Source organism: Phalaenopsis equestris, unplaced genomic scaffold (genome assembly GCF_001263595.1).
Source record: "Phalaenopsis equestris unplaced genomic scaffold, ASM126359v1 Scaffold000840, whole genome shotgun sequence".
NCBI classification, from domain to species: domain Eukaryota; kingdom Viridiplantae; phylum Streptophyta; class Magnoliopsida; order Asparagales; family Orchidaceae; genus Phalaenopsis; species Phalaenopsis equestris.
In genome coordinates, this window is record NW_018165280.1 from 4,467,632 (window position 1) to 4,492,057 (window position 24,426).

General features: G+C 34.9%; 1 protein-coding gene across 5 annotated transcripts in view; it reads right to left on the reverse strand.

Annotated features, from left to right (window-relative positions):
- The window catches only part of LOC110031695 (DEAD-box ATP-dependent RNA helicase 14-like), a 44,378-nt gene extending 36,624 nt beyond the window's left edge, over window positions 1-7,754 (reverse strand). For all 5 annotated transcript variants that reach the window (XM_020735035.1, XM_020735030.1, XM_020735032.1 and 2 more), the window contains exon 1: window positions 7,504-7,754. The gene's annotated coding sequence lies outside the window, so the exon portion shown is untranslated. The remainder of the gene's footprint in view (window positions 1-7,503) is intronic.
- Between the last annotated feature and the right edge of the window lie 16,672 nt (window positions 7,755-24,426).

Sequence of the window (24,426 nt, forward strand, 5' to 3'; positions counted from 1 at the left end):
CATTTGGTTTTAGTTCTCTGCAGCTGATCAGCCCGCGGTACTGTAGTTGTTACAGTGCCACAGACGTGGTTTTGTATATGTTATAGTACCGTGGGCCAACTCTTCACCCTGTTCTCCACTACTATTCCATCCCCTAAATTATTTCTATCCCAATTTAAAATTTCTTGCTATTTCTTTGTGCTAAAATCCTTTATAATATGTTGTATTTGCCTAGGGTGGAGAGGTTTTTGATGATTGTTGATTTCAATTGCCGCTTTTGAGACGTTTTTCCTCTCTGGCGACTGTAGTCAAAAACAAGAAAGTGCTATGGCTGTAACTTGTATGAGGTGATGACCATCTCCAAGGGTCCGTGTGTTACTCAAGTCGTAGCTCGATCCCGGCGAGACATCTATCCTTCTACAACCCCCTCCGACCCGACAATACCATCTTTTCTGTTGTCTTTCAGGCCTCCAGCCCCCTTCCAGTAGTTGCAAGCCACCTCCCAACAGTTACAAGCCATCTTCCCACTGGCGTACAAGACTTTAGGCTCTTTCCTGTTGTCGCAAAGCCCTTCAAGATAAGTTTTTGTTGTCATTGACTCCTCCAGGGTTCGTTCCGGCTGCTACCCAGCCCACCGACACCTCTTCCAGCAGTAGTTCAATTCACCCTTACCTCGTCCAGCCCTTGGACACCGGTTTCTGCTGTCGTCCAGTCCACCACCACCTACCTGCTGCTATCCAGGGTCACCTCAATGCCTCTCCAATCCCCATCCAACCACCAAATAGGCCTCTCGCCCTTCCCTTTTGCCGACCAAACCTTCACCCCTCTTCTGGTCATTGTCCACCATTATCAGTGTCGCCGCCGCTTGCTGACAGTAATCTTTTAGCAATATCGCCGCTCCCTTCCAGTCCTGCCAAAACTGTTGCTCTCCCCTAATAACAATCGTTTGTATTTTATTTTACTTCCTTTCTTATTTTCCACAGCTTCGTCGTTGTCATTTCTGTTTACATTTTCATATTGTTAATATTGAGAAGTCGCCGTTGTAACTTATTTGAATTTCAGCAATAATATTTTTATTTTCATTATAGTTTGGGTTAACTCCGATATAATTTGGTGTCAGAGCTAGCACAATCATAGTCTTATCTTAGGATTCCCTAACATTTCTGCCTACCCATGCAACCCCACCAAAATTTTTCTACCCTAAAAACTTCGATGAATAAGGTCGAAACTCCCACAACCTAAAAGATTGATGTGGGAGTTGTCTGGACTGCAATACCGTTGTTGCTACAGTGTAATGGGCGCGATACTGTGACAGCTACAATACCACGGGCCAGCCCTTCCCTCCCCCTCCTTTCCTATTTATATCCCAGTTTCAAACTCTTTCTTATTCATTTGTGCTAAGGTCATTTAGATTATGTTGTATTTATGTAGGGTGGGCAGGTTTTTGATGATTACCGATTTCAGCCGATGTTTTTGAGGAGTTTTTCCCTTCGTATGTTGTACTCGACGACAATAAGGTGCTCTGGTTGTAACTCGTCTAAGGTAATGACAGTCTCCAAGGGTCCGGGTGGTACTCTAGCTATAGCTCGACCCTAGCAAGTCATTTATCCCTCTATAGCACCCTCTGGCCCCGCTTCCAGCAGCTTTAGACCATTTTATTTGTTGTCATCCAGGCTTCCAGCCCAGTTCCATCAGCCGCAACCAACATTCCAACCATCTTCTCGCTGTCATGCAAGCCTCCAAGCTCTTTTCTGTTGTCGCCAAGTCATTCTGTCCGTTCCCGCTGCTATTCATCCCACGTCATCTGTCCCTGCAACTATCCAATCCACCCTCACCTCGTCCAAATGTTGTCTAGCCTCTGGAAACCTGTTTATGTTGTCGTCTAGCCCACCATTAGATGTCTGCTGCTATCCAGGGTCATCACAACCCCTCTCCAGTCCCCTTCCAGCCACCACACATACCTCTCGGCCCTTCCCTATTGTCGGTCAGACCTCAAACCCACTTCATGTCGATGTCTACCATTTCTAGCACCACCGCCACTTGTTGGTCGTCATTTTCCTGCGCTATCTGTGCTCCATTTTGGTCTTGTCAAAACTGTCGCTCTACCCTAGAGATAGTCGTTTATGATCGTGTTGCTTCCTTTCTCATTTTTTTGATCGTCATTGTCATTTCCGCTTGCATATTTGTATTATTTATGTTAAGAAGTCGTCGTTGTAAACTTCTTAAATTTCAGCAATAATATTTGTATTTCTATTGTGGCTTAGATTAACTCCGATATCAGATTTTGTAAAAAAAATTGTTAGACCTAAATTTAAATTGACCAAGTCTAGAAACCTCTATCCCACTTTGAAGACGAGATTATATATGGACCTACACTTGAATTAGATTTTGAATATATCACTAATTTTAATAGTGAACATGCCATATGAAGATAATGCAACACTTGATAAGGTATCTGTCAAAACTATTTCTACAACCACGAATCATACCAATATTAATTTTATTTCCTTTAATTATTTATTGACTTACACATTCATAAAGTAACTTATTGAGATAATAAAATTCTCGTAACATGCCAAGAAATTTATTCATGATAGTTTTTTTTCAAAAAACAATGTGATTTAAAAAAATGTCTCTTTGGTTGAATCTAAAACTAAAATCATTAATTTTATCATGATTAATATTTAAACCTAAGGTTATTTTTTTCTTTATAGAAGTTATTCATCGATATTAATAGCACTTCATGTTTGCACAATTCAATGTGGGAGAAATGTTTGTTGAGCATAATGAATATCAATTTTTAACTTTATTCATCGCCACCCCGTTCTAGAATTATTTTAGAAATTAGTAATAGTGAATGTATCGGGAAACAAGCAAATATTTTAATGTTTTCATCATATTGTCTTATTGAATTATCCATTTGTTTAATGCATGATCTACAAGGAAATATTCACAAAAATGTTGAATTATGTGAATTATAAGTCTACTAAAAATGTGAATTGAGGAAATAAAGAATTCAAATCATATGATAAAGTAAGAATGTGTCACAGCCCGGAAAAGCTTTCCTACAAAATCCATATAAATTAACAACGAGAAAAAAAAAAAAGACCATATAAAGACATGCAAGAATTTAGAACAAATGCTTAACAACTTCAAATCCCCAAAATCATGGTATTATTCCAATTTTTCAGGTATCCATCTTGACATTATATCATGAAGTAGCAACCAATGCCTTGAATTCTTCTCTTATTTGTTCTTCTTTTTAGAAACTCACATTCAAGACATCGCCAACACACATTTCAAATAATCATGCTAATCTTGTGAGGATTATTGAAAATAAAATCATATCCACTAATTGACATCACAGATACATACTTTATTTAATCATTTATGGATATTTATGTATAAAATCCAAGGTTTATGCTTAGATATATGTACAAAATGTCAACTAAATAATTCATTGCAGATAATATTGTTAATCAAAGTTTCTCCTGGTTCTCCATTTAAAATAGTAATAGAGTGGTTCCTTTCTATTGTTTGATTCTTTCTTATTCTATTTAGCCTATGATTTTCTATCTAATAGGAACGAGTCCTTTTAATGAGAAACCTTACTAAATCTATAACAAATTTTCAACGATAAAAATGGGACCGTCAATGTTGTTTAGCGCTTAGGATAGAAAAATCTATAATATCTCATCCACCGCCGAATGTGCCCAAGCGAGCGCTTTGTAAAAAGATGTCAAATATAAAGGCGAGTTGTATAAAGACAAATTAATATAGTATACGAAAAGAATATCAACATCACAATAAACAAGTATATACCCTTGAAAATAAGATGATAAAAAATATGCCCAAGAATGGTAAGTCTAGAAGCAATAGAACTTGACAATAAAGAGTGCAACTCCAAAAAATTAAAAAGAAAACAGAGAATTGATTGAGATTTATATATCAAAAGATAAAAAAGGATGTTATTGATAATAAACATATAAAAATAGCAAAGAAGATTAGATTAAAGCTAATATAAACAAGCTACTAAAATTAAGAATTTTAATTGCACTCATTCAAATAACATACTTAGTAAAATTTCAAAGTTTAAATGCAATGAGCAATAAAATTTATGATTTTGCCCAGCATAATATAATATGACGACAATAATTTCATAGTCTTTAATCGAATACCTCATGATTAAATAAATTAATAAGCAAAAACTACTTTCCAGACCCCTCGCCACTCTCTTCCACTTCCTTAAGCAAGCGCTTATAATATAATGTGATGAGTATCACTTGCTAATCTTTAAGGGTATGTCTCATAATTAGATAATTTAAAAGGTCTCATAATTAGATAATTTAATAAATGACAGCTATTTTTTCAATCCTACACGTCGCGCGAGTGAACGCTTATACTATAAAGGCAACCATATCACTTTTATGGTATGCCTTGCGTTTTTCATATCATTGGGGTCTTCTATTGCAGATTTCCAAGATTTTTGTTGTTTAGTATCAGGAGTCAAGAATTTTTTAGGTTGCATCCTCAACATAAGTGAAAATCCAATTGATTTGTTTATAGAAATGAGCATTTGGCTTTTAGCAAAGACATTCTATTTTGATTACAATAAAAACTCTGTGTTAATGTGTTATCCCCTCAATGCTTAAAGATCTTTTAGAGAGATTATTTCCTTCTAAAAGCAAAAAGGCTTGACTAGGTATTTTTTCCTTAATTTATTTGATTTCTCTAAAACTTGGTATTGATTTGAATAAATGAATGGTTTTATTTAATTTCGATACAACTCAGATTTTTCATGCATGATTTTAATTTATTTACAATGCCTTTATTATGGTTCTTAAACTCTATGCATTGTTTATAGTAGAAAAATGTTAAATTGTCATCTAAATTTTTTTTTTCATTTTTCTTTTCATAATATTAATGAATACTTGCTAAAATTAAGAGTAAGAACTTTAAATTTTTACATGCTATATGATTTTGTACATCTCATAATAAATAGCACCAGAAACACTCTATCCTAAAACTAGCTTCCTAAAATAATTGAAATGTGGAAACGATGGCTAAAATAGCTAATAAAACTAGCTCATTTAGTGAGTGCTAAAATAATTGAATCAAGCAACTAGGAAGAATTGTAGGTCTCATCAAACAGATGTTGTTGACCTCTAACAGGTGCACCAATAGGTTGGCCACGAGGTGAGCATTGTGGTAATAGACAAATATGCCCTGATTTTTTTACTATCATTGAACTTAATATTACATTATATAAAGACTTGTTTGTTCCCTATAATACAATAATGTGATTTACTTGCAATATAGATGCATTGTTGGGTTGGTTCCAAAAAGTATAAAGAAAGTTATATCTCATTTAAAATGACCAATAATTTTTACTCTTTCTAGCCATGACATGCATCATATGGTCATAATTCAAGGTTGTTGACCAGCCTATTTAAGTAGCCTGATCCCATAACTTTTCTCTCAACACTTTCCAAATTTCCTACATAGCATAGTTTGTGATTTGAGGTACACGTAGTTAGTCAAAAGCAAAAAAGGCAGCTATTTTCCCTCTAATGTCATTGAATTTGTTATTTATATTTCTCTAGCATGTCGTGCTTCAATTTTTCCTTGAATAACTTACAAACATGCCTCTATTTTACATGTATTGGTCGTTATTTATCTTTTCTAACTAGGTTCCAAAAAGGTAATTTATATAAGGTGACTAATTAAATAGCAAAGGTCACTGCTTATTGCATCCTTATTATCAAGAGATTTGTTTATATGGTTGGTCAATGATGTCTAGCTTTAATAAGCAAAAAATTCATACTCGTTTACAATAACTCATCTAATTTGTTTTTGCAGCATAACATCACATACTTTGCTTTCAATGCCAGTGAGCAAGGAAAGCATTCATATTGATGGCATCACAAAACTGTGCTCAAAGTTATTATTTTAACCAAGTTAACCCGATATAGGATAGTAATGTCAACGCAGTCACTTTTTGAACCATGGGAAAGAACCTTCACTTATAATAAAAACAAGGTGAGAATGATTTGGGGAAAGGTGAATAATTTGGGTTGTAGGCGAATAGTACCACAAAAAATATTGTCCTAGCTACCCTTGAACAACAATGGAAAGCAAAAGGTAAAATTCTAATGAATAAGGGGTCGCAATTGAGATGATGGAAATGATAAGGTGCTTGTTAAACTATTATAGAGCAACATAGGGTATAAAGTGTTTGATAAACTTCCCATACAATATACTTATGACAAAATAATCAAGCATTTAAATAAGCAAATAAATCTTGAGTACAAGATCAAAGAATTGAAGACGTGGTTTTAAATTATAAGCAACTCTTCAAAAATATTTATAGGCTATCAAGCAGTGGTTGGGACACCAAATAGCATATGTCATCTTGTTTTCATGACCATATTTGTCTAACATACATCTTGTTTATTTGACAATTCACTCCAAAGCTTGTATTTAGTTCATTAATCAAAAAGTATATTTTTGTATTTCATGATAATAATTTGGGTTATATATCATAGTTGTTTCCAAATATTCTTGCATAACAAATGTTTATAAGACTGTCACTTACATTGATTTCTTTGCTCAGAATTTGCTATGCCGTGAGGTATTAGCATTCAGTTGCATGTGGACTACAAAGTACAACCCAAAAGCTACCAAAATTAGGCTGGTTTGGGAAGACAAGAGGAAACTTTTACCAGGAAATATAATAATAGGTCAGAGTTGAATTTCCATTTTAGCCAAAATTTAATGAATGGTAAAATATTCAACTACTCTTCCTAAAGTTGACTAGTCCTTGTCGTAAACTTCACTAGCCGTTATCACAATTATTTTGGTCAGCTATATGAATCCTCATTCTTCATCTATTCATGCTGATTTCTGATAGGATGTTGACCTAAGAAAGTAGTTCAAAACCAGAGCTCATTAATGGCTCTAAGTTTCTATAGTAAAACTAAGCTCATTAGCCTTTCCATATCTCGCAAAAGCAGTTCAAAACTGAAATTAATTAATGACAATAAGTTCCATATACTCCCTAAACAATTTTTACAGAAAAAAAGACAAATTTAGACCAAAGAAACAGAAATAAGAAACAATTCATAACCATATAAAACTACAATTCAGTTTCCTGAGTTCAGATTGAACAATACAGCTGGATTAAATATAATTAGCGAAGAAAGAATAAGCATCTTCAATGCTTCACCAAATTCAAAACACAGCAATGAAACCACTCGACGCTTTAAGTTCGACTACAAGTTGGCTTAAAGAAGTAATAAACTGGAATTACGGAAGCAGCACAGAGTCGGGCAAAAAACACAAACAGCTCCGCTTCTGAATTCCCAACTTCCAAACCAAACAAAGAAACTTCACATAAAAGACAGATTAAACCCTAAAGATGTAACACGAGAACAAACTACCACCATTTTAAACCCTAGAGGCCGGAATGGAACTAATACGTAACACTACCAAAGGATCCAAGAAGCGGAAAGAAGCAGCACTCACCTATTCCAAAAGAACTGGAGAGTATAAGAATTAGGGCGAGATGGGAAGCAAAATTGAAACAAAACCCTTCTTCCCTATCTTCCTTGTTCACGCGGAATGATTCATTGGAGAAACCCTAGGCTCAGCTCTTCCCACCGTGGCTGGAGAGAGCAACAGGAGAACGCTGGCACGTGCGGCGCGTGTTACGGGGAGTCTTTACTCCGCCTCCTACGAGCCAGAGAGCAACCGTCGACTGCAAGGAAGCAATTTATATACACAAATTAAAGTCGCCCGGCCTCCTTGGACCATCGAAAATATGGGAAATTTTCACTTAGCATGATTATTTATTCCTAAAAACAATTTGAGGGATTGATATAACATTTTATAGTAATAATATAAAAATAAAAACATGTATTTCACATAAGAAATAAATATTAGTGCTAGATTTGATGTGATTGTAAAAATTTTGATGAAATAAATAAATATTTGGCACTCAATGTCAAGCCCATAAAACAAAAATTGAAAGTTGTAGTGACCATCTTGGTTGAACCTATTCGAGGCTAGTGAAGCTCAGCTCTGCAAATAGATTCTTTGGCACTAAGTGTTCATTATGCCTCTCCTGAGCTTTAGAGTTAATGAACTTCTTCTTGTCAAATGAAGCTTTACCTTTGCTGGCATATGTTTTGAGGGCCATGGAAAATAAGAACAATGATAGCTAAGGCAAAAAATGAGCTTACAAATGATAGGAATGCAATCAATATGCTAGTTAAGAGGTGAATCAGCTCTCCCCTCTCTCTCTTCCTCTTCTTCGCAGTTTCCCCAAAATCTTATCAAATTCCCGGATGAAAAAGAAAATGCGAGCTTAAAGTGATGAAGTTTATCTCATGAAGATTATTTTCACCCTTCAAACCCTCGAGATCGAGCTCAAAACAAGGAGAAAGGAATTCCTAAGGATCGCCCCTACATCGCCAGTGAGGAGTTGGGGAAGAAAGTCACGTGAAAAAGACCTAACCTAGGCGGTTTAAGTTGCTTAAATCGAATCGAGAACCTGGTGCCTAGGTGCCGCAAACTGGGTGCCAAGGTGCTATGGGGCAGCGCCTAGGCGTCGATTTTCGATTTTGGCATTTTGAAGCCAGGGGTCCCCAAGCCTTAGTGAACAATCTGATTTTTGTTTTGATCATTTAAAATGAATATTTTAGTTCTCCTCGCAGGTCCTATATCACTATTGTAACACATACACAAACACCATAGATAAATGAGGCCAATTCATCCTCCTACTCATCATATATCTCTATGTTACTTCCAATTTCTAACAGAAGCATTGCATTGATATATTGGATGTCTTCCACTAATTTGGTAGGGTTAATTCATTGATAAGTTTATCCCTGTCATATTGGCTCGTGTTTTGGCAATCTCAGGCATTACCTCATCCCTTAATGTATGCACCTCTAGCTGAAAATAGAAAATATAAGTTCATCCTCATGTTACTTATCAAGTACGTTCATGACCCTAAATAAAAACAAGGCCAGATAAAAGAAGTAACAGAATTGAGATTGGTCTTTCCAATGTCCAAACTCAACATGCCTCCAGTAATACCCAAGTTTAGTTGATAACTGAGCCGTAGTGGACTTGTCAATCCAATTACTATAAAAGAGCATATACAAATTTAGTCATGATGAGAATTTAAGGAATCACCTCCCTCATGATACACTAACATCAAAACAATTTGCTCACACACATAAAAATCCACAATAAATACCAATCATATCACTTCACAATGAACATGAACTCAACACACAAACTCACAAACAAACTTAAACACAGCACACTAACACGGATAATTATGGAGTGTCTCGCATGAAGCACTTGGTTTAACATCATCAGCCCTAAAAATCCAAATGTTATTCATGTTTTACTTGCTCACTTCTCTTCTCTTTAGGATTCACTTCAGTGCTACTAAGAAGAACCACTTGAGGACGACTGTTAAGTGTAGTAGCAATCTTTCCTAAAAGGTTTTCTATATTCTTAATTGCAGTACCTTGGCTATGAAGCTGACTTGCCATTTGAAGAACAACCTCTTTTAGCAATAACTTCTTTTCCTTGAACTGTGGGCTACAGTTAAATCCAGGAACATAAGAAGGTCTAAAATTAGAAGTACTCTGGTTATTCCAATTACTTATATGAGTAACTTTATTATTTCCCCATGATTTGTTTCCTTCTCCATAATTATTATTTCAGTTAAATTTTGGATGATTTTTCCAACCTGAGTTGTAATAATTGGAATATGGGTTATTTGAACGATTGTTTGTCGTGTGGACAATTTCAAAGGTGTTAGTGCCAATCAATTGACCAAATGAGTTTTCCTCAAGGACTGGGGTCCTTGAGATTTGCTCATTCTGTATTAACCTAACTTTCTCGCAATAGGTGCTTCTTGAGAAGTTAAGATTGTAAGTACATTAGTTTCATGAATATTCGCTACTTTCTTTAGATTTACACTATCGAATGGTCATTGAAAGTTATGTGTGGCCATCTCCTCAATGAGAGAACATGCCTCTTCGAATGGTTTCAACAAGAGAGAACCTCTAGCAACAGCGTCAATAATTACTCTTAATGATCCAAGTAATCTATTATAGAATGTTTGAATAATAAGCCAATTAGGTAATGTGTGATGTGGATACTTTCTAAGTAGTTCCTTAATTCGTTCTCTAGCCTCATAAATTGAATCACCATCATGTTGACAGAATGAAGTGATATTATTTCACAACATAATGATTTTAGATGGTGGAAAACGCTTGGCTATTAATTTATGGGCTAAATCCCCCCCACATCCTAAATGAACTTAGTGTTAATGAATTAAGCCACATATTGGCTTTATCCCTCGAGGAAAAGGTGAAAATTCTAAGTCTACCAGCTTCATTAGAAACTCCGTCATTATTTGAATGTAGCGTAGAGTTCTAAGAAACTCGTTAAATGTAAGTTAGAGTCCTCAGAAGGAGATCCTACAAATTGATTATGGACCATTTGAATTATTGCAGAGTTAAGTACAAAAGTGTTGCTATCTACGGTGGGGGTTTGTATGCTTAAATGAATTTTATCCACAGTAAGGTTTGCATAATGCCTCAAAGGTTTATTAGCATTATGATCAAAGACTGAATCTTCATTAACTTGTTGATCCACCATTTCTACAACAAATTCTTAGACTCTTTTATGTTTTTTAATCATTCTAAAAGTTTTCTCTAGTTCTGAGTTGTATGTTTCAGGGTCTGCAACTACTGAACTTCGTATTCAACTCTAAAGACTTAAATGATAAGATAGATATCATGCACTTCAAGCACTCAAAAATATTTTTATATTTTGGATTTTCTTTTCAATAGACACACAATAACTACACGTTGGATAATAATGCTACAATATCCAAATCTAAGTCTTACAAGTTCAACAAAAATTCTCCAAAATTTTTTATCACCATGGCATCCACGGCAAAGACGCAAGAAAATTGATCTGCCCAAGTGATTATCACGATAATGTAAGTTCTGGTAATAACACTAGAAACTTGATATGTTCCGTAGCAATTTAATTGGGTTCTTAAAGTTAGGTATTATCACTTATCGGGGTTTCTCAAGCAAGTATACATATTGTTTCAGCAGTATAAGGCTCTATCGAGTCTAGATTGTCGATCCTGTAGGGAAGGAGGTAGCAAGTCCCTTAGGATAAGTTCTACTCTAGTACGCTAAGGTCTTTGTTTGGAATGCAAATTACAACGATTTTTCTAGCAATTACTCCTAAAACACAACACTAAGTTTAAAGCTAAATCTAACTATATTAAATGGTTTGGTGAATTTAAATATATGAAGGCTACCTTTCTCTTATGATTGTCTAAGTTGATTGTAGGATAGAATACTAAGACTTGATAATGTGGCTAGTGACAAATAGGAGCATAAGTCTTGTTTACCCTCTTTCGAGTACATAAATAAGTTTGGTTAACCTAGTTTTAATTCCTTAAAACATAGATTGAACCCATCAAATCCTATTTTTCTATCTATTTGCATTTCCTTCGTACTACTTCACCATAACCTATCATACAATATGAATACTCTAGTTGTTCTTTCACTACTCTTTTGAATCTTGATGGATTACAACAAACTTTAACAAATCATTTGGCCATAATGATAAGTAAAAGAAGCACAAAAGGAAAGATCATGACATTAGTATTAAAATTCAATTACATAAGCATTCAACACATCCTACAAATCCCACATATTCATCACAAAAAAAAAATAAGAAAATCTACTCAAGAAACATTAAGATTACGATTGAAATCATCATCATTCAACAAAATAAATACACTAAATATGTGTTTATAACAAGTTCAAGAAAAATGAAAACACGATACTTAGCTTTTCTCCTCTAAAAAGAGTTGAAAAGTTCCTCCAACAATGAATCCAAATCATGTTTGCAATGTTGCAATGCTTCCCTTAAAGATTTCTCTCCAAACCCCTCACCAATCTCTCAATAAAAGGTAAGAATCTACAATCCCTACTCCTATCTACGACCTCTTGGCGTTCCTGGAAAATTTCAAGACTTACAAATGCCAAAAAGTCCCTTTTCCAACCGTCGTCATGGGTCAAATAACTCCCAAAGTCACCTAAGTGTCGCTTTCTTAGATTGTTGGTAGAACTTTGGCGCCTAGGCACCCAGAACCTGGTGTCAAGGCACTATGGAGCAACACCTTGGTGCCCAAAAGGTGGCGTATAGGCTCGAATATTCTAATAGCACCATTTTGCTCCATTTACCTCAAATTTGCTCTGCTTCAGTTCTAATTCATTCTAAATTTCCTACATGTAATACCTGTAAGATATACATAAAAATAGCTTTATTTAAAGTGCAATTTTATTCAAAAAAATGCTAAATATAAAGGAAATTATGCACATTGAAAGACATATCAGAAATCCGACATCGATCTCAAAATATCGTGATTACAAAAAATTTATGGATAGATTGTGGAAATATAGGGAGTTTATATGAATTGGAAGTCTTGCCCTAACCTTGAAATGTCGTGAATGTGGAAAGTTTATGGATAGATTGAGGAAATATAAGGAGTTTATAGGAATCGGAATGAGAGCAGAAAATTTATAGATAGATTGTGAAAATATAGAGAGTTTATAGGGATCAGAAACCTTGCATCGACCCTAAAATATTGTTAGTGCATAAATTTTTTAGATATATTGCATAAATATAGAGATTTTATAAAAATCAGAAGCCTTGCACCGACCCTAAAATGTCTCGAGTGCGAAAAATTTATGGATAGATTGCCAAAATATAGGGAGTTTATAGGAATCAGAAGCCTTGCACCGTCCCTATAATGTCTCGAGTGCGAAAAATTTATGGATAGATTGCCAAAATATAGGGAATTTATAGGAATCAAAAGCCTTCCACCAACCTTAAAATGTTGTGAGTACAAAAAATTTATGGATAGATTTTGGAAATATAGAGAGTTTACAGGAATCGGAAGCCTTGCATCAACCATGAAATATCGTGAATGCAAAAAATTTATGGATATATTGCATAAATATAGAGATTTTATAGGAATTAGAAGTCTTGCACTGACTCTGAAATGTCGTGAATGCAAAAAATTTATGTATAGATTGCAGAAATATAGGGAACTTGTGAAATTTGTGGAAGTTTATGTAGATTATGGAATTTATGGAATTGTGGGAATCACGGAGTTGAGAGAATTGTGGGAATTATGAAAATTATGGAAGTTGTCAAAATTGTGGAAATTATGAAATTTGTGAGAATTATAGAAATTATGGAATTGTGAGATTTATGGAAAGTATTGGTGGTCTATATAGATGACACCGTGCAAAAAGATCTCAGAAAGTCATGGTGGTCTATATAGGGAATGATGTAGTCCCCTTCTTTGTATATATTGATGATGTAGTTATTGGGTATGTAAGGCAAGAAATTCCAAGCTACCATTCATTTCACCATCTTTTTAATTAACAGAGGCATTTGGTCAAGCTCAACGTGTCGGATGATCCCTAAGGGATTCCCTTCACTACCGTAGGAAAAGTTATAGCATGAGTCACATTGGATAGTAATCATTCTTTTACCTTTCATCCATTTCTGAGGTTCTGAATATGTCTTCTTTCTCAGGTGGCATGAGCGTTCTCTATCTCTTAGTTCAAAAATGTGGTCAACTATTTTTTCTGTTCATATTCAGAAAATACATCAGTATGGAGCTCCAAGCCTTCCAGGATGTTGACATACTTTCCTTGTATCCTCTCAAAGTGCTCGAAGTTTTATTTTCGAACCATCTGCAACTTCTCTAACTCATTTTTAGAAATTATTGACAACTGTATTGGCTTGAAAAATTGGGAAACATATGGCTCTACATCTAGATGTTCATCGCTTCTTTGCATCGCTAGCATGCCTTCTTGAATCACGAATTCCTTGCATGGTTCCGCTAGTGTGTGTTAAGGAAGCATATAACCCTCACCAGAGTTTGGAGGTAGCTGCTCTATTACAAATTAAAGCAAAGCATCCGCCATCGATTGCTCAAACATTTCCTCCTCTGAGATGGCTGGGGTATGTTCCATAACTAATATGCTTGTTTGTCTCCTCTCCAGTCGATCAAGCATTCTATGCTTGCAACAATTATAATTTCATTGTTGTGTGCGTGTTAGAGGTGTTTTCTTTGTGAGTTGGATCTCCAAAGGCTTTGTTGGGGAGCTCACCTTCTGACGTTAAAACCATAGTCCTTATCTTGCCATCTCCAGTATCTAGATTGTTGTTCACTTAAACATTTTCCTTAGTTTCTTGCAAGTTCCTCTTCTTTACCGACGTGCTAGTTCCTTTTCTTTTGAACTTGAAAATGGATTCTCTGCCACGTACCTCCTCCTGGCTCACAACATTTAACAAGGGTCCCTCGTATTCCATCCCAATATGCTCAAAATCCAATTCGAAGTTGATGATGACTCCTATCAGTCATTCTTCATTCAGTGCGAGATTGATGTCATTTTTAAAAGAGAAAATCAGGCTTAGGCTTGACATTTTTTTTGTAGAAAACAAGAGAAAAACCAGCGTAATTAATTTCAAATTGAACAAGAACAATTTGTTGTTATTAACTATGTAGAATTTTCTCTTTCCTTTATCAACGTCATTATTTTATTATTATCATTTTTATAATTTTTATTATATATATATATATATATACATATATATATATATATAATTTATGTTGTATTTCTTTTATTGATTTTGCCTTGTTTTATTTTTGAAATTTTGAATGAAGGATTTAGGAAGAATTTTCTTTATTTCGTTGGAATACTATATTAAAAACTTTTTTTATTCTTGGACTTAGTTACATGCAATCACCGTAACAGTGTTTCCAAGAGCGATGTTATGCCTTAGAAACATCACAACACGTAACACTTCTTCAGATATCATCCATTTATCAGTAACATCGATCTTTTGCCTTGATGGTCTACTAATGGGTAGGATCCTCCGTAGCATACTCTTTTAACCATGAACGGTCTCTCCTAAGTTGGTTCAAAATTTTCTTTTATTTACAGTGTACAATAATAGGTCTTCTAAGAAAGAGAACCAATTCACCAACTTTGAAAGTTTTGGGGCGGATCAATTTATCGTGGGCTTATATCATCTTTGCTTGATACAACTCAAAATTTTGTTGCAATGACAGCCGCTTCCTTCAAGACTTTCTAGCTCTTCTAGTCGGAGTATGACATTGTATTTTGTAGTAATTTTATTAGCCATCGCAACTCTAAGTGATGGTAGTTGTACTTCCAGGGGAAGCATGACCTCTGACCCATACATGAGAGCATATGGATAGACTGTGTAAGGGTTCTGAACGTTGTTCTGCCCATAGAGCTTCCAGCAACTGTTCGTGACATCCTCTTTTGTTGTCATCTAAGTTATCTTTCAGTATTTGCATAAGTGTTTTGTTGAAAACTTTTGCCAATCTGTTTTTCCGTGGGTAGTAAATTGTAGAGTATCTTAAATCTATGTCATGTCATCTGAAGAAGTTTTAAATTTTTATGCCTTTGAAGGTTGAACCGTTGTCAGAGATAATTTTCGTGGCACACCAAACTGGTACACAACCTAATTTTTGAAGAATTATAAAACATGGTGCCCTTTGACTTCCCTTAACAACTATGTTTCTGTCCATTTTAAAAAGTAATCAGTTGTTGCAAGGATGAATCGACGTCCTTTCAAAGACAGAGGGTCTATAGAGCCCACTATATTTGTGCCTCAACATTCAAATGACCACGACGTGATTGTCGAATGCACCAAATTTGAAGGTTGGTGTAAGAGCACTCCATGTACCTAACAGTGGTGACAGTTATTAGCCTTTCTCATGCAGACTGCTTGATCTTCATTTTCATCTTCGGGTCTGATTGTTGAGCACCGTAAAGTTCAGGTGCACCTTTATGACAGTTTCTTGAGCTTCCAATCTGTTGAGACATCTTAGCCACATCTAATTGAAGGATCTTTAATTTAAAGTGTTTTTTTTTATCAAAGTGTAAGACATTGCACTCTTCTTTATTTAATGTATTGTTGGATTATCGTCGGTTAACTTCCTTGTCTATAAGTATTCTATGAACTGTCGATGTCAATTGATGCACTAAAAATATATGATTTTTAGACCTGTATTTTATACCAGTTTTTGGTGATATTGCACTTTAAAGGAATATATTTTTCATCTTTTTCTTGCAGGTTGTTATTTTTTGGGACTTGAAGCAAAAAGAAAGCAAAAATGATGGAATTTGGAGCAAAAATGGAGATTTGGAAGAATTACTCAGCACCGACAGCGTGAGAAGGACATTGGACGACGCATACCTATAGAAAGGATGCAGAACAAGAGTCAGCGCCGACGGCGCCAAACTGGGCGTCGACGGTGCCATTTAACAGAGACTTGGGAATTAATTTACGGAGCACCAGCACCAACGACGTCAGGATGGGCGCTGACGGCGCTTATGTCTGTGGAAGCCCTATTTTTAAAAGATTAGAATTTGAAGAGTTTTTGGATGCATCTATTGGAGAACCGACCTAGGCTCTATTTAGGGCCGAAATTTGATCAAAATTCCTCCCCGCCCCACTCTCACCATTTCAACTTCTTCCACTTAATTTTATTTTCCTCTTCACACATCTACATTCCACGTCATTCCAAGCCATTAGTTAGTTATTGTTTTTATAGTTTTGAGCTTTTGTGGTGAGTTTAAGTGTGAATTCTTCTCTAAGAAGTGTTGGAGAGGAAGTGAAGTGAGAGATTTCTTCTTCCTACATTTTCTAAGAGAGGCTACAAAGGATTTGCTTTAAGAAAGGATTTTAGATAAGTGTTGTTTGTTTATTATTGTTGTATGAACTTTCTTTTATATATGAAATTTGTGTTTTGTTGTATCTTTCTCATGAAGTTTGAGTGGTTTTCTTTATCTTTCTCCCTACTCTTAGATATGGTGAAATGAAGAGATAATGTGAACGTGCCAATGTTAAAATTTAAAATAAATTGTGATGGTTTTTCAACTCTGCTTTTAATTTACTTTTTGATCTGGTCAATTGAATTGTTAAAATATGTTATGAAACATATGATCCTGAAAATGGAGTATGAGTTCTACAACAGAGTGAGAATCACATTTAAGTCCATGAATGAGTATTTCGTTCGTGGAATTAAGTGCAAATAAATAGAGAAATATATTTTGTTGGGTGTAGAATTGGAGATTTCTAGGGTGACAAATTAAAAATCCTTAATTCAATCTTAGTGTTTAAAAACTAAAGCGGAGTTAGCCTTCAGAGGAAGGGAAGTGAGAACTCTGGAGTGGGAGTCAGTATCCTCCTAGCCTAGTCATGGATTTAGGGATTAAACCAAAGATTAGCCAATGATTTTCTATCACACATTCACACTGAATCAGGATAGAGAATTAAAATTGCTCCTATTTGACACAATACATATGTATGCCATTTATCTCATTTCATTTCACCAAAAACTCATTATAGTGGGAAGATGCTTTTTCATATTAGAAAACTTCATCATATAAACATAATTTAGTAGTTATTAATTTTAAAATCAGCTTTTAAATTCTACTAGTAGTAAATAATTTAGCTTTGATAGTATCTTAAACATTTGAATTTTGTGACAGTAATTTCATTTGATTTCTGTAAACTTCTAGTTAGTTTATCATTTCAAATTTAAATCTTCCCCGCGGGATCGATATTTGGACTTAAACAGAAAGTCTTATATTACTTGATTACGATATGTATGCTTGCGTAGAATCTCAATCTTAAGAGTTTAACGTTATTATTACTAAAATACCACATCAAGTTTTTGGCACCGTTGTAAAGCAGAGTCAACTTTATAAATTTTACACAATTATATTCAACCGGGATCACCAATCCTCCGTGACTTCTGTAATTGCTGCCACTTTTACTTCATTGCCCAGTTTGTGCAGGGCATCCATGTCAATTTGTGAGAGGACTTGACGTCCCTGTATTGTTATGTCAATTGAATCCTCTTGTTGGCTGACAAATTCTTTAGCGAGCTTTGTGAGGGAATCTGCAAGACCATCTCCCCTCTGGGAATTTTATATAACGTTACATTGGGAATATGTCCCAGCAATTTCATTGTGTATTGGAAATACTATTCTTATCTCAGTTTTAGAATTTTATATTGTATGTTCACTTGTTGAATGATTAGTTGTGGATCGTCATGGATATCGATGTTCATTATTCCCATTAAAATCATCAATTCTAACCCAGTTACTAAAGACTCATAGTCTACCTCATTTTTTCATGCACGACTCTATTAGATGGTAGGAGCATCGTAACATTCCTCGCTCTGATGTGATGAAGATCAATCCAACTCCTATCTTGCTAGGCAATATTGTCTATGAATCTTTACCTTTCTGTGTTGATGAAGATTTGTCAAAATACATCTCCCAACATTAGGCATTGGGGTCTTCTATGCTCATTACTTGTTCATGTTACAACTCGTCATTGAGGGGAAACTCGACTAGTAGCGGGTGCGTTGCAAGGAAATCCGCCAAATTTGTCCCTTAATGACATAAAGAGGTACGAATGCTATATCGAATCACAATAATATCATCGACCACCTTGCTAACCTACCGAAAAGTGTCAGTTGGGTCATCAATTATTGTAATGGATTAAACCTGAAGAAAAGATTGATCTTATGAGAAAATATGTAATGACTAAGCATTTGGGCAACCAATATCAAAGCCAAATAATGTTTCTCAGTAAAATGATATGTTAACTTCGCCGATATTATACAAAAATTAAGTAGTATAGGGCATTTTCATTTCCGTCATCTTTAACCTGAACTAGCAAGGCTCCAAGGGAGTTGTTCAAGGCCGCGGTATAAAGTATCAATGTTCTACCAGAGACTGAGGTTGGTAATACAGGAGGTGTCATTAAGTATTGCTTAATACTTTCAAAGGCATGTTGATATTTTTTATCCCAAGTGAACTTGACATCATTTTTTATCAATACAGAAAAGGGTTGACACCTTCCCAACAGATTAGATATAAAGCTTCTTAGATATGCCAATTTTTCTTGAAATGATTGTAACTGTTTCATAAAATGTTTTGAAAAGTTTCATAAGATGTATTTGGTCTCTATTAAAAGGACTAAGGGTTCTCCCCGACCAATGATTGGGTTTAAATCAGTAACTTGTGAAGCTCCCAATCCATACCCCCTCACCATTTGATCATTGAAGCTTTCAAATCTTCCTATACCAAATAATTATCATTTTATCCTTTTAAAAAATGTCATGAATGGGTGACTACCCTAATTACCCTTTGTGTTTCAATCACTTCAATCAATTATCACAAATTTTACCCCATTTCCCTTGATCCAACCAAATGTAAAACAAAAATTACCATTATGCCCCTTAGGGTTTATACCTCATAACTCTTACATTTTTTATTAAACGATCATGAAACTTTGCTGACCTCTTACTTATAGACTAATTAAAACAACAAAGGTGAAAGTAATATTTTTTTTGAGATTTCATTATTTTTTAAAATTATTTGAGCACATAATTATATATTTTTAATAATAATTAATTTGATTAACCAAAATATGTTTTTAGTCCTTAAAAAAAATTTATGTTGTTGCTAAAGGTCAGAGGACCAATTAGGGAAAACCTACATAATTTTTTTATATATATTATAATTTTTTATAATTTTTTTACTTATTTTAATAGATAAATACATGAAAAATACATTTTTTAAATTCTAATTTCACTTTGATTTTTCTTTTAACTTTTATGACCTTACTAAATCTACCAAACTTGAATTTATATTTTTTAGATCTATATTATATTCTTATGATTATTTTAAGTAAACAAAGGTAATTACCATAGAAAATTAGGGCTTTTAGGGCTAGAGGTGTCAGTGACTTTGGAAAAATCAGAGAACATCCCTAGGCTCATGAAGAATAAGTCCTGAAAATTTCATTCTATGGTGATTAATATTTGATTATTTATGATTTAAATAAGGTTTAGAGTGTTTAATTAATTAAAATTCATAGATTAAATTAATATTTTCATTTTTTGGTTCATTGAATTTTCCTCTCTTCATTGAGCACATGGGTATTTTTATTTTATTTTTATACACCAAGATATAATTGTTTAAAGTTGTATTCAATTTTCTATCTTTTTTTACATAAGAAAAAACGTACATTTTCCTACTTAACCACGTCGGCGTTAACTCATCCTCGGCGTCTCTGAACCTCTTCACAGTGCTTTTTTATTTGTTCCACTTTCCATGTAGGTCGCCACGTATGCCCACGGTCTAGGGCCTTTAATTGCATAGATTTGTAGTCCAAACAGATCTGCACTATTCATTTTAAATACACAAAAATGGACGACATCCAGTCATTGTCCCAAATGAACTATAACCCGAGGACCGTTAATGATATATGGTTAAGATCTTGCTCAATTCTCAACCTAATTCGATGGGGTTTGTTCCTATAGTTTGATCTAAGTGAGACGAATCTATCTATATGGCTAAGGGGACATGAATTGTTCATTCACTTCACAAAAGACCAAAATTGAGAGAAATTTAGAGATTTTTGAGCTATGCATTTGCCCAAGAGGTGAGACCTTGATTGAGTTTGTTGAGAAGCTTTGCCTTGTCACCACAAACCTTCTACAAGTGTTAATTTGCTTTGTGGATGGGTCTAAGTATGACTTAGACCAAAGGGTGGCTCGGGTGTATTTTAGAACTATGGTAGAGGCTACGGGAGAGGGGGCTTGTGATTGGGGAAGTAGTTTTGAGGTGTGGTTAAGCTTTTGAGACAATCAATTTAGATTTTTATGGAGTTTGGGAAAGTAGCTAAAAAGATCCTAGTTTTCAGTTGGAAAATTATGATTTCTCAGTAGGGAAGAAAAGCTAAGGATGGTGGGGATGAGCTTCATATGAGTGTAATGGAGGTTTTGGAGCAATTTGGCAGAATTTCCCTAAGCTTCAAGCACTTCTTCCATTTGGCCTTGAGGGGGTGGTGTATTTATAGGCTCGGCCAGGGGCTTCAATTTTCCAAAGAAAGGGGTGTAAGATGGTGTTTATGTGGAGAGATGATAAGGGAAAGAGTCAAATGGGAGTGAGCCACATTGGATGGGTTTAATTTTGAGTTTTCCTCTTTAGGTGGCTCTAAGGTTTGAGCTTACCGTCAGCCATGGTCGAGTGGTGGAGCTTGGGTGGTCACCATCTGACTGTGGGAAGTTAGTGTTGGAGGTTGATGAAGCTAATTAGGTTGGAGCATGGGTAGATGTGTTGAATAGAAATGGAATGGCCTTGTACAACTTTTGGGTAAACCATTGGTTTGAGTCATGGAGGGGGTTTGGCTCACTCCCCATTGTGGCTAGAACTGATATCCATTATGTTGATTTGGATAATCAGGTCCTAATCATGTGGATTAGGGTTTAATCATGGCTTTAAATGAAACATCAAAGTGTTTAAGCACTTTTGGCAAGTGTGGAAAGTGGGTCCTCCTTTAGCAATAAGTGGGATGATGGCTCACATGAGGCTCATCATGGCTCATTGGCTTCCTTATGGCTCAGATGAAGCCATTGGCTTGCCTAAGGCTCGTGCATGGCCTACATGGCTTGTATTAAAGTAGAAGGGTGACTTTTAAGCACTTAAAAAATGTTTCCCATGGTTTCCATTTTTGGTTATTTTAATAATGTCATTTTAAATCTTAAGTTAGATTAAATTTCTTTGTGATGAGGGGAAAGGTCAATTTTGTCATGTGAGCTTTTTCATTTTACATGAATTTGGATTTTGGGCTTGAATTTGGTGGAATCAGATGATGGGCTTGAATTTGGTTTTGGTGGAGTCGAAAATTAATCCTGTTGAACTTCATGAGGTGTTGAATTCATCATGATGAAATTTAGGATTTAGGCTTGGTGAATTTTGGGTTTGGTATGAAGGTTCGAGTTTAGTGAATTTTGGGCTTAGGTTGGAATTTGATGTGGGGTTGATGTAAAATTGGATTTTAGGGTGCATGGAAATTGGTTTTGATTTAGAGTTGGAGAATTTTGGTCTTGACTTAGATTTAGGGGAATTTAATGAAAATTTGTGGAATTTTGGTCAATTTGGTGAAAAATTTAGCATTTTAGGAATTTTGATAACTTTGGGTTATTGGGATGGAAAATTGGGTGATGTTGAATTTTTAGGGGGTTTGGTTAAATTTGGTAATTTTGAACATTTTGAATGGATTTGAGGTGGCTTTGGGTGGATTTGGGTGGATTTGGCAGACTTAGATGGATTTGGTGGATTTTAGTGGATTTGGTGGATTTGGGTGGTGAATATGTATGGATGAAGTGAAATGCCTGATGTTGTGGAGTTTAGTGTGTGTGTGTGGTGGAGTGAATATGATGATGTGAATGTAAGTGTCCAAGTTATAAAGGGTTTTCATAAGGCCTTACGATTTTATGAGAACTCTCTTTGAGTTTCATCATGTTAATCTTAACCAACTCAACCAAGTGTTGAGTGCTTGAGACCATCTATGTTAGACTTCACAAAAGATTCAAGAGGTGTTTTGAACTTCCAAGTGGGGGTGGGTCCCATCACTAGTCTTCTAGGATAGTCCATAAGAAGGTCCCATGGCTAGATCCTAGATTCTAAGAGAAGAATTTAGATCTCACAAAAAATGAGGTCAACATTACTCAAGAGCACTCGTGACTACTCCATACATATATAGCTCTAGAGCCCCTAAAGAAAGGAATGTACAAGCTCTATAGTACACTCTTGAGACTACTCTTCAAAGCATGTTTAGTAAAACTTAGTGGTGGTGGAAAGCATCATTTCAATAAGATAAGAATAAATGATTCTTTTGTCAAACCCAGACAGGTCAGAGTGTTAGCTACAATTCTTTCATCTCGACAATCGCATAAAAGTGACAAATGTTTTTTTTCATTCTCTTATTATTCTCATAGTATTATCTCAAAGATCTAAGAAAAATAGGAAACTAAATGTTCATAAAAAATAAATATTTAAAGAAATAGAAAAGCTCAAACTCTAAATGGGCCTTTTTGGACTAATGGATTGAGCCTATTCACGATGCATTTGGAACAATGATCTTGACCAAAAAAAGCCATACACTCTACCTACACCCTTAGAGGTGCCAGCTACCAAAATTACCTCTTGGAATTTTAAGCAAGTTACTCTGACTAAACTCACCAATATTAGGTGTTCAACCGATTTTTTTTGAGTAAGTTCACCCACAGTTCTCGAGCTCTTCTATTGAGCTCATATGTACTTAATAAGCTCTCTAACTTACCTCTCCCATATTCATCAAGTTCATTGAACCATCCTTTACGAAAGCAAAAAGGAAATTCAATTTCATTATCATCCATGTCTATTTATTGGATGCATGACGTCCAAGCATAGGATCTTATCAATGTCAAGTCTTAAAAGGCTTCATACAACATGAGCTATAATATAATATTTGTTTATTCTTTGTAATCCTATGAGGGTAAGTACATTCTAAGAGATATAAAGGAAAAAAAGGAGGTTGAGGGAGCTCTCTTTCTTCCCTTCCTCACCACCATCAATAATGACACACACACTCATAAATACCCAACTCCCTTTTACCTCCAACAAGGTCTCTCCATGATTTTATGAACCCATGACTAATACGTGACTCTATGTCTGAAAATGATTCATCACAACAATTTTGTATTTGAAATATAAATCGCTTAAATAATTATTATAATTAACATTGATAAGTATAATGGAGACTTAAATATTTGTAATGTATAAATTTTTATTTGATCAACTATTTTTCATACATTAAGTGTGCATCATAGTACCTAAACGAGTTGAACTCATGCTCACTTTAATTTTAAATATTACTTTTAAGATTAAACAATTTCCAAAAATTACAAAATCTTATGTCAAAATGAATAGTCCAATCCTTATAATTTCAATGATGACAAGAACTTTATGAGAATGAGTCAAATTAGCTCTAATAGTAGAAGTATCTTATCTGGTGCTAAACTTAACAACCATTATTTTGCTATATGCTTTACAAAGTAGAGGGGCATAGGCCTCCACCATCACCACTTTAAGAAGTGGGAGGTGAATCATCTAACTAGTCCTAATTGCTCTTCTTTTCAACCAATGATTCATGTTATTAAATGTCCCACTGCAAGTTCATGTCAAAATATGGAATTATCAAAATTGTTGTGACCTAAATAAACAGTTTCCTTTCACAGAAAAATATGATTTATCACACAATTTTATAAAGTCCATAAATATGATACACTAACCAACTTGGAATTGCTTTTGTCTCTCTTATTGTTTATATATGTCAACTCTCTTGTCATCCTTTATTGCAAATTATTAAATTTTATTTTCCTAGAAAATACCCTATCCCATATAATAATTGATAGAACGCCATCACATCACC